Source organism: Tachysurus vachellii, chromosome 16 (assembly GCF_030014155.1).
Source record: "Tachysurus vachellii isolate PV-2020 chromosome 16, HZAU_Pvac_v1, whole genome shotgun sequence".
Classification (NCBI taxonomy): domain Eukaryota; kingdom Metazoa; phylum Chordata; class Actinopteri; order Siluriformes; family Bagridae; genus Tachysurus; species Tachysurus vachellii.
Genome location: NC_083475.1, coordinates 1,994,246 through 2,012,625, shown reverse-complemented (window position 1 = coordinate 2,012,625; position 18,380 = coordinate 1,994,246). Strand labels below are relative to the sequence as shown.

Genomic DNA, 18,380 nt, shown 5'->3' with positions numbered 1-18,380 from the left:
GCACTTCATTTGCCCCGTACTAGCATACAACATGAAAGGTTTGCCCTCACACAACACTCTAAAAGACACGTCTAGTTCCGGCTGGTTTAAAACCATGAACACTTGTCTTCTGAAAGACTCAACTTTTTTTAAACCCCTGGTCTTTCAGCCCAGGTAAACTATCCTTACCTTACTAGCTATTTTTCCATAGCGCTTTAGCTCCCCCTCTATATCCTCATCAGGGATAAATGGAGGCACGTTAGCTATAGTTACCTGAACAGTTGGAGCAACCAGCGAAACGATAACAAACTCACCACTCACCACAATGCCGGTGTTGGTCAGGTGTCTCGCCTGATTTTCCTCCTTCAGAAACACCACCACGGATTTGTTCATGCGGGAAGCAGCGAAAATGTTCTCATTTCCGACCTCCTTCCCCATTGCTAGTAAAACTTCCTCGACACTCACGCCGTTAGCTGGCACAAACCTGATGCCATGGTGGAGGGAGACAGGTGACGTCTCCCTCTGTGTGAGGGACGCCATCTCGCTCCCGCCCTGCTACTACACACCTGACTAACTTACCTGTCTAAAAAACAATAGGTTACTTTCGTAACCCCGGTTCTCTGAAACATCGAGTGGAGAGATCCACCTATGGGAAGGGCATCCGTTCCTGACCTCTACAGAAGCATCCAATTGCACCAAGTATGGCTTGACAGACAGGAGTGCGTACCAAAAGCAGGTAAGGTAACGCCCCTTACCCGAGTGCATAATGCACCTGCACGCGCTACCTTTCCTCAGTGAGCATATTCGCTTCTCGTGCAGCAAGCGGGGCAAACTCGGTGGATCTCTCCACCCGATGTTTCAGAGAACCGGGGTTATGAAAGTAACCTATTGTTCTCTTTCATCATCTCGTGTTCGAGATCCACCTATGGGAGATATAGACAACTCCCTGGTTGCCCAATACACTCATAGCGAGGCCCTGTAAGCCAGAGGATGGCCAAAAAGGTGGTGCTCGGCACGACACAAAGCAGCAGACATAACATAGTAAACAACCCAGCCAAAGAGAAACACGACATGTGGTAACATGCATGTTAGAACCCCGCTGATGTCCAACAAGTGAGCCGCCTGCAGGAAAAGAACATGCATGATTTCATGAAACATGCATAACCAGGCCGGGCAGACAGGGTTGAAAGGAGTGCAGGCCTAGTAGCACGTGGCTACGAAGAGCCCACACTTAAGACCGCATGAGCCACCGTGGAACGGGTAACATCAAGCCGGTAGTGCCTGACAAAGGTGTGCGGAGAGGACCAGCTCGCAGCAGCACAAATGTCCTGCAGGGGCACTCCCCCAAACAGAGCCCAAGAAGCAGCCCAGCCTCTAGTGGAGTGAGCTCTGAGGCCACCTGGAGGCTGCACGCTCCTAGACTCATACGCTATGGAGATGGCTCCCATGAGCCAGCAAGAGAGGCATTGCTTAGAGATGGGTTTCCCCATGTTCGGCAGGGCCCAAGAGACGAAGAGCTGGTTGCTCCTCCGAAAAGAGTTAGTCCTGTCCATATACGCCCATAGGGCATGCACAGGGTACAAAGCATTCAACCTCTGATCCTCCGCAGAAGAAAAGGGAGGAGGGTGAAAAGCGGAGAGCTCAATCACACCAACAGTGAAGGCTGGAAAGCACTTAGGCATGAAGGCCGGGTTAGGCCTAAGCAAAACGCTATCTCCACAGAGCGAGAATTTGGTGCACAAGGAATGAACCGAGAGCGCATGTAAATCACTGACACCTTTGGCGGAAGCCAAAGCCAGGAGCAGAGCCATATTGAAGGACAGAAGCTTGAGGGAGATATCCCCCAGGGGCTCAAATGGCTGTTGGGCCAGCACCTCCAGCACCATGGAGAGATCCCAATCCGGGACCACACTTCTGGTGACCGGCAAGAAGCGCGCGCCCTTCATAAATCTACGGATAAGGGGGTGCTGTCCCACCGTAGTGTCGCCGAAACCGGTGTGACACGCAGCGATAGCCGCCAAAGTAGACCTTAATCGTCGAAAAGGTTCTGCCACAATCGATAAGGTCCTGCAAAAAACCCAGAATATCAGCGACGGAGCACAAATACGAAACGAGCTGGCGCTCCTCGCACCACTCCTCAAACACACGCCATTTGCAATCATAGAGCGAATGTGTGAAAGAGACCCTGGCATTCTGAATAGTGGCAATAACACATGGGGGAAGCCCCAAAGTGTTCAAATTCACCCTCTCACGGGCCAGGCCCAGAGAGCCACCCTGTCTGGGTGAGGATGAAAGATTTCCCCATTCGCTTGGGCCAGGAGGTCCGTGCGCAATGGGAGGGGCCAAAGCTCCGCATATAGCAGAGGTATTATCTCCGCTAGCCAAGGTGCCTTGGGCCACCTGGGAGCTATGAGGATCAGAGACAAACCCTGTACAGCGACCCTGGCCAGAGTCGGAGACATCAGGCAGAGCGGAGGGAAAGCGTAGAGTAGTGCGCTGGGCCACGGACGAGCCAGAGTGTCCACGCCGAGGGGGATGTCCTCGTCCCGAAGCGAGAAGAACATAGGACAGTGGGCGTTTTCGCACGAGGCGAAGAGATCGACGGCAGCCTGGCCGAACCTCTCCCAAAGCAGCCTCACTATCTGAGGGTGGAGCCACCACTCTCCGTAGAGCGGGTTCCCCCTTGACAAAAGGTCTGCACCCCTGTTCAAAAAGCCCGGGACGTGAGTCACCCGTAACGACAGGAAATGCCGTGCGCTGCACACCAACAGCTTGTGAGCCAGAGCGCGAAGCTTGGAGGAGCGCATGCCACCTTGGCGGTTGATATGTGCTACAGCTGTCGTATTGTCGCAGCGCACCAGCACATGATGTCCCCGCAGGCGGGGCAAGAAATGCTTTAGAGCCTTCAACACAGTGAGGAGCTCCAAGTAATTTATGTGGGCTGAATGAAGTGAGTCCGGCCACACACCGTTCACTGATCTGCCCTCTACTCCCCACCCTGTCAAAGAGGCATCTGTCGTTACCACTTTCCGCAGATTTTCTGTCGTTACCACTTTCCATGCGCTAAAACTCCACAGCTCTCCAGTGGCGCAGCGTGGCCCTGCACGCACGCGTCACCGTGGCATAGCAGCAAAGATCACGCAACGGGCTGAGACGAAGGGACAAAATCCACTTCATGAAAGCCCTCATTCTCAGAAAACCCAGAGGCAAGACATAGATAGCCGAAGCCATAAGACCCTGTAATCTGAGACATGTGTGATTCTGTATCCGCATTCCTTACCTGAACCACGCGAGACAGTTCATGAATGAAGAAATGCGATTCCGTGACAGGCGCGCGCGCATCGTAACAGAATTCAGCTCCAAGGCCAAGAATATAACTTTCTGAGCGGGAATGAAATTGCTCTTTGACACATTGACTCTGAAACCGAGCGCAGCGATGTGTGAGAGCACACGGGCAGTGTTTTGAACCACTTTCTCTCTCGAATCCGCACACAGACAGAATGTTCTCGGACTCAGTGCGAGCCCGAACGGGAGAACCGTGAATTCGTAACATACGCCTTGGTGGGCGAAACGAAGGAATTTCATATGCGGAGGATAGACGCTTATGTGAAAAAAAGCATCGCTTAGGTCGACCGAGCAAAACCAATCGTTCTGCTTTATTGATCGTATGAGAGAGCCGTGTGTCAACGTTCTGAAGTTGTATTTCTTTAAATGTTTGTTCAACACTCTGAGATCCAGAATAGGACGGAGAGAGCCGTCCTTTTTCGGGACCAGGAAATAGCGAGAGTAAAACCCCTGATCGCTTAGATGCGGGGCTACAACTCGAATTGCTCCCTTCTGGAGAAGAGATGAGATTTCGTCTGTCAGAATGTGGGCGGAGCTCTGGGGTCTCATTTATAAAGCGTGCGTATGCACAAAATGGGGCTGGAAACGTGCGTACGCCAGTTTTCGCGCAAAGGTTGTGATCTATAAAAAACAAACTTGACGGGAAAATGTGCGCACCTTTAAGCAAACTTTGAGCTGTGCGTACACACATTGGAATGAGGGAATTGGTGACACAGATGGTGAGGTCGTGAACTGAAGTTAGATTGTAGAAAATACATGTGAGAAGAACGATTATAAGAATTAATGACATTTAATTTTCACTCCATTTCATACGTTATTTCCACATTATCATGAAGATTAAATCCAACGGTGTTATTTGTGCCGATTGTTTTAGGCTATATACATCTAGTACAATCCAAACGTAATTCAAAATGTATTAAAAATAAAATAATAATAATAATAATCAGCGCTACTCCATCCAGGGTGTATCCTGCCTTGATGCCCAATGACGCCTGAGGATAGACACAGGCTCCCCGTGACGCAAGTAGTTCGGATAAGCGTGGAAGATGAATGAATGAATGAATAATCAGCGCTGCCTTACAGTCACATTGTCCACAACGGGAGCGGAGGAGGAGATGGCGCGACTACATGTGATACAGAATAGCATGAAATACCCTTTTATTAGAGAACTGCAGAACACAGTGTAAAAATGAAACATTTTCCTTAATGTACATATAGCTATCATAAAATGTCAAAGTCTGCAAATACAGTCATGAAGCACAATCGCTACTCATCATCGGTCCTAACTATTACGGTGTTCATTACAAAACCGTCATGAAGAAGTATGTATTCACTATCACATTTTCGTCTTAAATTTTCGCCCACAAATTAATTGTGATTTTGTCAAGGTGATAACAATCAGTCTAATTGCTAGAAACATATAAATCCTCCGGTGACCCGGGTATGTAATGCTTCATGATGGCACTGCTGGAGGATTACGCCAATGGCAGAATAAGGAGAGAACGAGTTTTCAGGGACCATGATGATATCCTGGCCAATTATGATGACTGGCTAATAAGCCCATTTAGATTCCCTAGAGCTGTGCTCTTAGATCTATGTGCTGAATTGGGTCCAGTATTAGAGAGGGCAACATGCCGGAACCATGCCATCCCAGTCCAAAAACAAGTCCTCACCACTCTGGGGTTCTTGGCAACCGGCTGTTTCCAGCGGGAATTGACAAACAGGTAAATTATTTATATAAAAAAAACTATAAGTAATCCTCAACTTTGTGTCTAAGACCTTTTTGTATATGAAATAATTCTACTGGAATCTATCATCTCACCCTATAGGTCTGGTATATCACAGCCGTCCCTGAGTGCCATAATATCTGTCGTTTTGAATGGTATACTTAATACGGGTAGTCGATACATCAGGTTCCCCTACACTGTGCGAGAACAGGCCGAAATTAAAATGCAATTTGCAGCAATGTCTGGTTTCCCAAATGTAATCGGCGCAATTGACTGCGCTCATGTTGCTATAAGTTCACATCTGAAAATTAATGTACTTATGGTAATAGAAAGCATGTGCATTCTATTAATGTGCAAATCATATGTGTCTCCAACATGACCCTCACAAACATTGTGGCATGCTGGCCTGGTTCAACACATGATTCCTTTATCTTGAAACATAGCAGTGTAGGGAACAGACTAAATGCACGCGCAGTACAGTAAGTGATGGCTGGCTTCTTGGTGAGTTTAACAATATTAAAAAGTAGAAACTGTAACAATTTTGTTTTTAATATAATTGTAACAATGTTGCTTTCAATATAATTATAACCTGCAGGCGACAGTGGCTACCCTCTGAGACGCTGGCTCCTCACCCCGTTTTTAAACCCACAGAGCGCAGAGGAAACTCATTATATCGAGGTCCACATCTCCTGCCCGCGCAGTGATTTGCATTGACTATTTATGGTTAAAAATGGGCATGTACAGGGCGGGATTTGAGGCTGGTTCACGTACGCACATCTGTCGGTGATCTGTGATTTATAAAGGGAACATTGCTTACAGGTGTGTGTATGCACGGTTTTATAAATCGGAATTTTTTTTGGCATACGCCATTTTTGGCTTTTGGGCGTACGTAAACTTTTAGTAAGGATCCTACGCACAGTTTTATAAATGAGACCCCTGGTCCGTGTGGGACCAGACCACTCCGTTGAACCGCGGAGGTGATTTGGCAAACTGAAGTCTGTAACAATAATACACTATTATTAATATTTTTTTTCTTTCATTGTTGCATTTATACAACCAATATAATTTTAATATGGAAGTGTATACACTTCTACCAGCTGTTAGACATGTCTCTGTTGGTATTGAACTTGATCTCATCTGGTGTTTATTCACAATGTACCAACTCAACTGCACAGCACAGTACTACACGAACATAACCACATAACTAGTATGTACTAACACATTGACAAGGTATTTGGTGACTATTCTAATTATAGCTAAAAATCGTTCCATTTTTATTATGGTTCTTTCTTTTTTAACAAGCAGAATCACTTGTGCAAGGTTTCCCCCTCTCCTGTTGAGCTGAGTGTGAAACATTCACTTATACCACACGTGTAGTTTAGACAAGCGACAGTTAATGCTAATCTGACTACTGCCCTGTTATGGGCAAAACAACGGAGAGCTTCATTTAAACAAATATGTGGAAATTGAACAGGGTTGGTTAATTAAATTAGTGTATTTGTTTAACGAGTAAACGCATTATGTTACAAAATTGAACTGCTAATGTGATTACCGACAGTAAAGTCCACCACGCTAATGGTGAACTGTACAGTAATTAGCTAGCTTTCTCTTAACCTTAATGAACATTACATCCCAGTCGAATGACAACGAAAAATGTTACATTCGGTAGATTATCAACAAAAAAGACTAACACGTTGAGTTAAAAGTCATTTAGTTTACATTTTAATTCATTTCAAAAGTGTATAACAAGATTTGCTCTTACCTTCTCACAAGAGCATGAAAAACAGGAGAATTCCTGAAGCCAGGCTTTGGTGGTGATTTTCCCAGAAGCGTGTGAGAGTTTGATTGTGTTATGTTATTTTGACATGAGTGAATCTATTAAAAGCTAAGTGGTTGACCTTATAGAAAATCCTACATGATTTATTCACCTTCATTTAGTAAACATAAAATTATATTGTGTAATATTGTGTATTGACATTTTGTATGCTCTGATGAAAAGTTTGTTCCAGTCAAAAAGGACTTGAATGGTCATAAGGAAGAATGAAAGACTCTCTCTTTCTCATAGCATGCAGCCAATGAGGTATTTGCTTTATTTTCTGTATTATGTCTGTAAAATTTTCATTTTGCGTTTGATTTCACTTTTTGTAAAGTTAATGTTGATTATTTTGTTGTTAATATTGTTTAGTTTTCACAGTGGATTTGGAGACCAGTCTTCAAATAAATCAGTATTAGGAGAACCGCTTGTGTCTGTGTGTGCTTGGAGGGAGTTACAGTGAAAACTCGACTGCTCAACGACATGAGTGGTTTTTGCTGGGTTTTTGGTTTAAATCAAAGATAAGTTACTGTGTGTGTTGTGAATGTTCTGACTTTAACTGAAGTTTGCTGTTGATTGACCCATTTCATTTTGATTTAAAGTACTTTGTAAATATTAAGAAAAGGTTTTTTAACAATTCATATTAATGTTAACCAAGTGTTTTGAAGTGTTGTATGTATTTTGAAAGGTAATTCTCAAACTGAAATAAGCTGTTTGCACAATTTAATTTCCTGTAAAAAATTGCTACTGAAAAACAACCTTTTGCTTTGTTTAAGGGTAAAATACTTACATTTACATTACATTTAAGGTTGATTTAGAGGTTTTATTATCTATCCATATGTTCTACTAACAAATTGTGTCAATTTAAGCTAATGATTCAAAATGTCTAGTAAGAATACAGTTCAGGTAAGGGACAGTGATAATTCACAAGACCAATCTGAAGAACATCAAGTGGATGGTGCTGATGAACCAGAAGTAAAGGCACAGCAGTTAAGAAGTAGTAAAAGAACTTGAACTCTAACAGAGAAAGGTAGAGAGATGCAAGCTACAAAAATTAAGTCACTTGGAAAATTAAGTCAAATGGAAATGGAAATCAAATGGAAATCTTCTAAGCGGACATTATCACAATCAGCAGAAGCTTTATCAGATGATTTACTGAATGATGTCATTGGTGATGTCAGAGGTCTTTCCTCAGATGTCCAGCATGTTTATGATGACCTACGCAAAATCTTAACTCCAGATCAAGACATACGTCGAAGAGGGGATTTGTGTGTAGAGATTTCTAACTTGTTTCCAGAGCCTCAAGTCGACTGGAGGGAAAAATTCCAGAAGGAGAAGAGCAAGACTGACCTGAAGCAGGCTCCCTCTTCAATTCAAGTACTTGTAAATCAGGTTCATTCTCCTCTATCTTGGATGGAGCTTCAGAACATTCAAGTAGGTCTTCTGTAAAACGACAAGAAGCAGCGGCTGAAGCTGCTGCAAGTGAAGCTGTTCTTGAAGTGTTACAAGAACAAGATAAAGAAAAACTGGAAATACAGCTGCTGGAAGCACAAGTTAAAAAGAAGTTAGTTGATCAAGAGGCAGCAGCTGCAAAGCATCATTTAGAGCAAGAAACAGAAGAGGTGAGAAGAAGAATAAAAAGAGAGGAAGAGGAAGCTAAAATTAATGCTCAGTTGGAAGAAGAACATGTAGCTCTTGAACAAAAGAACAAAAGGCTCTTGAAGAAAAACGGAGAAAGATACAACATTTGGAAGCAATGAAAGGTCTAAATGCAGCACGAGCAAAATTGAAGGTGTATGATGAAGAGAAGGTCATAGATAAGGATCATAAAGACGTCTCAGAAACATCTCCTGTGCCACAAGCTGTAATCACTTCTTCAAATGAAAGTACAGCAGAACTTGTAAAGGTGCTGGTAGGTGCTTTAAAAGTAAACAGAATTCCTGTTCCTGAACCTTAAGTATTTAGTGGGGATCCACTGAAGTGCAATGACTGTAAACTCTCCTTTGAAACATTGATCGACCAAAAGAACATTCAAGATAAGGAAAAGATATACTACCTCCGTAGGTATGTAAGTGGACAAGCGAAGGAAGCGCTTGAAGTATATTTCCTACTTGGAACTGAATCTGCCTATGCTGCTGCATGGGAGATTTTAGATTTACGGAATGTATGTTACATTTAAGTAAATTTAACATGCAGAAGGATTTTTTTTTTTGATTGAATACCATTTTTTATTTAAAAAAAAATGAATTAAAGGTTGATAACAGTTTAACTTTGAAGCCGGTTGTTATGGTTTTGTACAGCAATAAAACACAATTTGTACCTTTTTTGAGCCTATTGTACTAAATCTATTAAAGAAAAAAATCTGAATATGTGAATGTGAAACTTTACCACAGTCTCCTTTTTAGAGAGATTTGCGAGTCAGCTCTCAACGTTCAGCCAAAGAGCCGATTCAAAGAGTCGAATCATTCCCAAACAACACGATCAGACAAACACACGACTCCTCCTTCCTAAAGTGAAAGTTTCTCTCAGCCTCAACTACATTTTGTGGAGTGATTGGAAAAGTCAAGAAAATAGTGCAGAAGCGGAGGTATTAATGTCACACAACAAGGACCGTTGACTAAAGGTGAGTTAACTCTTTATTATAAATGACTTTATATAAGAACACGGATATATTGTAAATAAAACCCGTGTAAAATCAGCTGTGTGTGAGGTAGAGTACAAGCTTACCTGTAAAACAGGTTTAACCAGGTTTGTATACAGTCCTTTCAGTCTCCTCTCTTCAGTTGCTCATGAACAAAACATACAGAATGTTTACATACAGAATGTGTAGAACATCACTATAGTATACTGACATAATGTGTTTTTAACATAGATTTCTTTACATTTTGCTCTCTGAAAGTGTATTTATTCTGTAAACAGGTGTATGCAGTGAATCTAAATCTGAGTGTTTCATTTTCGGGGAAGTCGAGAAAATTCAACCTGTCAAGAATGAAAATATTTTCAAATTCAGTACCTGGGGAAAAAAAGTAAATCCTGATTACCCGTAACCAGACATCCCAAGTGTCACGGATGTTCCAGGAGTCTCCTGCATATTGATAGCGGCTCCTTCCTTTCTCTTCTCCCGTACCGAATTAGTGTATCTAGAAACAGGAACGCCATCATGGCCCATGGCAGAGGGAGAGAGCCCCAAAAAACCACAGTATAAGACACATTTTACACCATCATGGCCCGTGGCAGAGGGAGAGAGCCCCAAAAAACCACAGTATAAGACACATTTTATCAGACTCAAAGGAGAACCTCATCCTCATATGGGTGACACTGGGGGTGTTGTCGGAACTTAGAGCCCGCCTCCAAGCTGACATATCACAAGGGTGATGTGTACTTATAACTATAACTGTTTTGTCATCTACTTTAGCCAAATCCTTCTTAATACACTATAATTAATATTGCTGAAATAGTGAGAAAACTCCTCAGACCTGGATGAGAATGAGCAAAAACTTCTTTATTGCAGTCAGTCAATCATCCATTCCATTGAACTCAAGACAAACAAAAATCACTAAGTCAAAAAGAACAAATGAAAAACCCAAAAGAGCATTCACAGGTAACCAAAGAAATATCTCCTTTGTAAAACGAAGTATCAAAAGAATAAAAGAGCTGCAGCATCAAGAGATGGCTTAGCCGTCCAAACGAGCTACTCTCCTCACGAAAAAGAACTGTGCTCTCCAGTGCATTTTCCCTTCAATATATACCCTGGCGCCTCTAGGCGCCTCCTCTCTTAATCTGCATACTCTACGGCAATTTCCTATTATTTCTCAAAGTTGTTTCTGAGGCCCCACCTGGTCATTTACATGCTTCTTCTGAAATCCCCTTATTTCCCCGAAATTAGCTCATACGCCTCCTCAGTGACCTAATATCCTGTTTTTTTGAATTCCCCTTATTTCCCAGAATCATCAGCTGATGCTTACTCATGTGCCCATGTATGGGTTTTCCTCTTTTCTTAATTTCCTATTATTTTTGGCCTTTTTCGTCACTGTTATTAAAAAAATATGCTCAAGAGAGCTCTACTTCCTAGTTGGTATCACATTTGTCGTTCAGCCTTTCACGACGGACGCTTCGTGGATTAATCCTCTGTTTCAGCTACAATGAGTAAGTTTTTCTCATTTCTCTCATTATTATTTTACTTTACTGATTATATGTTAACGATTATATGTTAGTTATATGAGATTAACTTTGTCATAAGTTCTTACTTCTACTTGGTTATATTATATTGCTACTGTTGCTAAGCTTTATTGCTGTAATGTTACTTTCTATGTTATATTCGAGTCCTTAATGTTGACTCTTTTAAGCTTTGCTGACCTTTTGAACTTTATTATGATCTCAGTCTGGCCTTCAGACTGGGCTTGCTTATTGCATACTTTAAGCTTTAGTTCCTCTATTTCTAGTTCCTCTATTTCTATTGAAGGCTACTCCCTTTTCCCCTTAGGTTCTCAACCTCAGGGTCAGCCAATTCGTCCTGGTCACACCATCTGGATTTCTCGGTCTACTCCCTATAGGAGGCCAGTTCCTGCTGAAGTGTTAACCACTTTCTGTCACTATCACCTGAGTCATCTGTCTCATGAGCTTTGCTCTTTCCTGGAATGACTCTGTTCCCCTACACTCCCTGAGCAGCCTCTCACGCCTTTTCACATTGTGCAAACGCCTATGACTCGGTCTTTCTCGACTCAGACACTCCTGCCTCCTGTCCTGGTGGACCAAAGGACACAAACAGATGGTTGTCCTCATGCTGACCCCTGCTGCCCTAGGCTGACAACTCCTGCCTCCCCTCCTCGTGTCTCATCTCCTCCTTTCGCCTATATACGCCCTCTCTCTCCCACTCGGGCCTCTTCCCCTTCTAATTCTGAGCCTGGTTCCCTAGGCTTTGTCCCTTCTTCTCCCCCTCCTAGGCCTGGGTCTCCAGACTACACTCCTACTTCTCCCAGGCCTGATAGCTCTGGGTCTCACTATTATTATTAAGTTTATTTTGTAATAAACTCCTTCTTTCCTTATTATACCTTCTGAGTCCTGTGTGTTTTATTTATGCATTAGTTATATATCACTTTACTCTTATTATGACATCTGAGATCTATTCTCATGTATCTTATGATACCAATCATAATACTCTTAAAGTATGATCCCTACTTCTTTGGGGCACTTCTATAATGTAAGATTTTGCACAACATCGATTTTTCACAACATCAGTGTGATTATAAATATACAGTCTGATAAATGTTGTAAACACATACTGTCAGCTCAGTATGTGTTGTCTCTGAACACAATCAGGACATTTGTATTTAATCAATTTGTTTTAAGAGTTTGTGAAATAACTAATTTACTCATTGTTAGTTTTTCAGTTCCCTCCGAATCATCAAAGGAGCCGGTTCAAAGAGTCGACTCATCCCGAAACGACACATGACTCTTAATTTATATTCATTTCAAAAGTGACAGTAGGTCTCTCTCTATGTCTTGACTTCATTTTAGGAAGCGTTCAGACAAGTTAAACATCTTTAATGTGGCAGAAATGGTGACATTAATGTCTCAGAACAAGGACTTTATTAACGGTGAGTTATAGAATCGTATAAATCGTATAAATAAATAAATGTATAAATAAATTATAATTATAAATTATAATCGTATAAATAAATGTAACCTTTTTTGTAAAGAAAATTAAAGCATAAATGAAGTAAAACTACAACAGTCATGTTTTTTTCTGAAACCTGTTGCTGATAAAATGAGTCTTATAAATATAAAACTGAACAAAGCAGGAAACTACTGAACACAGGCACATGCAGCTTCCTTCACTTGTTTGTTTTTGGGGATTTCTCCTTCAGTCTCCTCTTTACCAGGTGAAATCAGCTGGCTTAATGCCTGGATAACAATTTTTGGTTTCCAGACCATGCATTAAAAATAAAGACATTAACTAAGAGCTAATTTGCTCTAGCTAACATGTAATAGAGTCATTGAGCTTTGCTTATTTAATTAGATTGATTCTTCTTAATTTATAAATAACTATTTAGACACATCCATCCATCCATCCATTTTCTACCGCTTATCCGGGGCCGGGTCGCGGGGGCAGCAGTCTAAGCAGGGACGCCCAGACTTCCTTCTCCCCAGACACTTCCTCCAGCTCTTCCGGGGGAATACCGAGGCGTTCCCAGGCCAGCCGAGAGACATAGTCCCTCCAGCGTGTCCTAGGTCTTCCCCGGGGCCTCCTCCCGGTTGGACATGCCCTGAACACCTCCCCAGGGAGGCGTCCAGGAGGCATCCGAAACAGATGCCCGAGCCACCTTAGCTGACTCCTCTCGATGTGGAGGAGCAGCGGCTCTACTCTGAGCTCCTCCCGGGTGACCGAGCTCCTCACCTTGTCTCTAAGAGAGCGCCCAGCCACCCTGCGGAGGAAACTCATTTCAGCCGCCTGTATCCGGGATCTTGTCCTTTCGGTCATGACCCAAAGCTCATGACCATAGGTGAGGGTAGGAACGTAGATCGACTGGTAAATAGAGAGCTTCGCCTTGCGGCTCAGCTCTTTCTTCACCACAACAGACCGGTACATCGACCGCATCACTGCAGAAGATGCACCGATCCGCCTGTCGATCTCCCGCTCCATCCTTCCCTCACTCGTGAACAAGACCCCAAGATACTTAAACTCCTCCACCTGAGGCAGGAGCTCTCCACCAACCTGAAGGGGGCAAGCCACCCTTTTCCGGTTGAGAACCATGGCCTCGGACTTGGAGGTGCTGATTCTCATCCCCGCCGCTTCACACTCGGCTGCAAACCGTCCCAGTGCACGCTGAAGGTCCTGATTTGAGGAAGCCAACAGGACAACATCATCTGCAAAAAGCATAGACGAAATCCTGTGGTCCCCAAACCGGACTCCCTCCGGCCCCCGACTGCGCCTAGAAATCCTGTCCATATAGATAATGAACAGGACCGGTGACAAAGGGCAGCCTTGCCGGAGTCCAACATGCACCGGGAACAAGTCTGACTTACTGCCGGCAATGCGAACCAAACTCCTGCTCCAGTCATATAGGGACCGGACAGCCCTTAGCAGAGGGCCCCGGACCCCATACTCCCAGAGCACCCCCCACAGGTCACCACGAGGGACACAGTCGAATGCCTTCTCCAGATCCACAAAGCACATGTGGACTGGTTGGGCAAGCTCCCATGAACCCTCCAGCAACCTGGCGAGGGTATAGAGATGGTCCAGTGTTCCACGACCGGGACGAAACCCGCATTGTTCCTCCTGAATCCGAGGTTCGACTATCGGCCGAATTCTCCTCTCCAGTACCCTGGCATAGACTTTTCCGGGGAGGCTGAGTAGTGTGATCCCCCTGTAGTTGGAACACACCCTCCGGTCCCCCTTCTTAAACAGAGGGACCACCACCCCAGTCTGCCAGTCCAGAGGCACTGTCCCCAGCCTCCATGTGACGTTGCAGAGGCGTGTCAACCAAGACAGCCCCACAACATCCAGAGACTTGAGGTACTCAGGGCGGATCTCATCCACCCCCTGGTGCCTTGCCACTGAGGAGCTTCTCAACTACCTCAGTGACCTCAGCTTCTGGGATCGACGAGTCCACAACTGAGCCCTCGGCCTCTGCTTCCTCAATGGAAGACATGTCGGTGGGGTTGAGGAGAACCTCGAAGTACTCCTTCCACCGTCCGAGGATGTCCCCAGTCGAAGTCAGCAGATTCCCACTCCCACTGTAAACAGTGTGAGCAGGGCACTGCTTCCCCCTCCTGAGGCGCCGGACGGTTTGCCAGAATTTCTTCGAGGCCAACCGATAGTCCTTCTCCATGGCCTCACCAAACTCCTCCCAGACCCGAGTTTTTGCCTCCGCAACCACCCAGGCTGAAGCTCGCTTAGCCCTCCTGTACCTATCAGCTGCCTCCGGAGTCCCCCGAGCCAACCAGGCTCGATAGGACTCCTTCTTCAGCTTGACGGCATCCCTTACTTCCGGGGTCCACCACCGGGTTCGGGGATTGCCGCCACGACAGGCACCGGAGACCTTACGGCCACAGCTCCGAGTGGCTGCGTCGACAATGGAGGTGGAGAACATGGTCCACTCGGACTCAATGTCTCCAACCTCCCTCGGGATCTGGTTGAAGCTCTGCCGGAGGTGGGAGTTGAAGTTCTCTCTGACTGGAGACTCTGTCAAACGTTCCCAGCAGACCCTCACAGTACGTTTGGGTCTGCCAAGTCTGTCCAACTTCCTCCCCCGCCATCGGATCCAACTCACCACCAGGTGGTGATCAGTTGACAGCTCCGCCCCTCTCTTCACCCGAGTGTCCAAGACATACGGCCGGAGGTCAGATGAAACAACCACAAAGTCGATCATCAACCTCCGACCTAGGGTGTCCTGGTACCATGTGTACTGATGGACACCCTTATGCTTGAACATGGTGTTCGTTATGGACAAACTGTGACTAGCACAGAAGGCCAATAACAGAACACCACTTGGGTTCAGGTCGGGGGGGCCGTTCCTCCCAATCACGCTCCTCCAGGTGTCACTGTCGCTGCCCACATGAGCGTTGAAGTCCCCCAGTAGAACGATGGAGTCCCCGGTTGGAGCACTTTCCAGCACCCCTTCCAGAGACGCCAAGAAGGTCGGGTACTCTACACTGCCATTTGGCCCGTAAGCACAAATAACAGTGAGAGACCTATCCCCGACCCGCAGGCGCAGGGAAACGACCCTCTCGTTCACCGGGGTGAACTCCAACACAGGGTTGCTGAGCTGGGGGGCTATGAGCAAGCCCACACCAGCCCGCCGCCTCTCACCGCGGGCAACTCCAGAGTAGTAGAGAGTCCAGCCTCTCTCAAGGAGTTGGGTTCCAGAGCCCAAGCTGTGCGTGGAGGCGAGCCCAACTATCTCTAGTCGGTATCTCTCAACCTCCCGCACCAGCTCAGGCTCCTTTCCCCCCAGCGAGGTGACATTCCATGTCCCTAGAGCCAGATTCCGTGTCCGGGGATTGGGTCGCCGAGGCCCCCGCCTTCGACTGCCACCCAATCCACATTGCACCAGCCCTTTACGGTCCCTCCTGCAGGTGGTGGGCCCACAGGAGATCGGCCCCACGTCGCTCCTTCGGGCTGAGCCCGGCCGGGCCCCATGGGGTAAGACCCGGCCACCAGGCGCTCGCATGCGAGCCCCAACCCCGGGCCTGGCTCCAGAGTGGGGCCCCGGTTGCGCCATACCGGGCGACGTCACGGACCTTGTTATTAATTTACTCATAAGGGGTATTTGAACCACTCTTGGTCTGGCCTGTCACCCAGGACCTGTTTGCCTTGGGAGACCCTACCAGGGGCAGAAAGCCCCAGACAACATAGCTCCTAGGATCATTCAGGCACGCAAACCCCTCCACCACAATAAGGTGGCGGTTCGAGGAGGGGATTTGGACACAAATTGAAGTAAATATTTATTTTAACCAGAGATTAAACTAAGGCATACATTAAAATAAATAGTAATACTAATACTACTACTACTAATAATAAATAGTAATAATAATTATACAAAAATACTGCCTTTAAGTCATGTAACTTACAGTAACTTTCAGAACTAAAAGATTCTAAATCTACAGTTCAGGCATAACAAACCCACAGAGATGGGGGACTCGAGTCATATGACTTGACTCGAGTCGGACATAAGTCACAAATTTGAGACTTGAGACTTGCTTGACAAATATTAAAAAAAGACTCGACTTGACTTTGACTTGACATTCATGACTTGAGACTTGACTCGGACTTGAGTTAAATGACTCGAAACAACTTGTTTTTTGTTTTTGTTTTATCTTTTTTGTCTATTTTGTTTTTAAATCTGTTTTTAAATGCACGCAAGAGCGTAATCTAACCACGTGACACAGCAATCAAGCAGAGGGAGAGCGCGCACTAACTACGAAACATGGAAGGCGCCACACCAAAAATAATTAAGTTCAGGTACCGGGATTTTGTGCAAGATGAGAAGAGAACAGCAGCAGTATGCGACCACATCGCTCACAATTGAATGACAAATTTCTATCAAATTAATTTTTTTGCAAGTGCAATGTAAATGGTTGGTCACTGTTTATGTGGAAATGTCAGCTTTTTTGCAATAGCTCTTATAATTGGTCTACAGTGTTAGGCTTTGAGTGAAAAGCATATGGATCGTTTATGGGGATGCACATATATATATATGAAAAACAAATATAAATATAAAAAACTTCAGAGTTGCACAGCCATATTCTTGTCTCGCATGCACACGCACACATTCAATTTAAAGGGATAGTTCACCCAAAAATAAAAAAAATATTTTATAATTTTCTTACCCTCATGATGTTACAAACCTGTATAAATTTCTTTGTTCTGATGAACACGGAGGAAGATATTTTAAGGAATGTTTGTAACCAAACCATTCATGAGCCCCATTCACTTCTATAGTATTCTTTTTTCCCACTATGGAAGTGAATGGGGCTCATGAATGGTTTGGTTACAAACATTCCTCAAAATATCTACATGTGTATTCATCAAAACAAAGAAATTTATACAGGTTTGTAACATCATGAGGATGAGAAAATGATGACAGAATTTTCATTTTTAGGTGAACTATTGTCATGCACGTTAGATCCAAATGCTGGTTTATTAGGCAATATCCAAAACAGGCAAGGGTCAAACCTCAGGCAAACAACAACACCAAAGGAAATCCAAAAACAGTAGTCACTAATCCAGGCATAGGTCAGGGCAGGTAGCAAACATTCATAAACATGATAAACAAGCAGGGTCAAAACAAGGCGACAGATGGACAGATGGACAGATGGACGGTGCCAGCAATACTTCGCACCATCAGAGAGTTCTGAGTGAGCTTAAATAGATTAAACAGGTGTGCTGAGTTGGTGGTGCAATGGATTGTGGGAAATAGAGTCCTGACGATAAAGTGCAGCAAAGTCCTCTGCAGGCCAGCAGAGGGAGCCATCATGGCTCTCATAACAACTATCCCTTTAATTAATAAATTACACTCACTCCAATCATCTCTCTCTCTCTCTCTCTCTCTCTCTCTCTCTCTCTCTCTCTCTCTCTCTCTCCCAAATAGATAATTCACTTCAAGGTTTGTGGGATTCAATAATTGACGTTTTTTGGTTGACGTGATTGATTGTTGTTATTCTGTTGTTAAAAAGGAAGGATCTAATGTAAGGATGTGTTCATGTCCCATTAAAAGGGAATGCCTGTTCAAAAAATGCCATTTGGTTGCATAGAAACCATTGCACTTTTTATATATACTTTTCCATGGTCTTCTGTCATGTTTGAGGCATATTGAAATTTATTTCAGTTACATTTACATCTTATTCTTTGTAGTTTTGATTTTTATTCATTTTTAGATTTTTATTGTATTTACAACTCACCTGTATGTGGACACCTTTTAAAAATAAATGCATATAATCATTTTGGTTGCAAATAAAACTCTCATAGTCCATAAATACTGTAGATTTAACTTTGTTTAATATATACATTTAGT

At 44.3% G+C, this 18,380-nt stretch overlaps 1 protein-coding gene and 1 pseudogene across 1 annotated transcript in view; one reads left to right on the top strand and one right to left on the bottom strand.

Moving 5' to 3' along the window:
* Positions 1–1,191: 1,191 nt before the first annotated feature.
* On the bottom strand, positions 1,192–3,039 carry LOC132859426 (uncharacterized; annotated as a pseudogene).
* A 9,296-nt stretch (positions 3,040–12,335) lies between these two features.
* The window catches only part of LOC132858837 (NACHT, LRR and PYD domains-containing protein 12-like), a 379,445-nt gene continuing 373,400 nt past the window's right edge, over positions 12,336–18,380 (top strand). The window contains exon 1 of the mRNA XM_060889353.1: positions 12,336–12,461. The gene's annotated coding sequence lies outside the window, so the exon portion shown is untranslated. The remainder of the gene's footprint in view (positions 12,462–18,380) is intronic.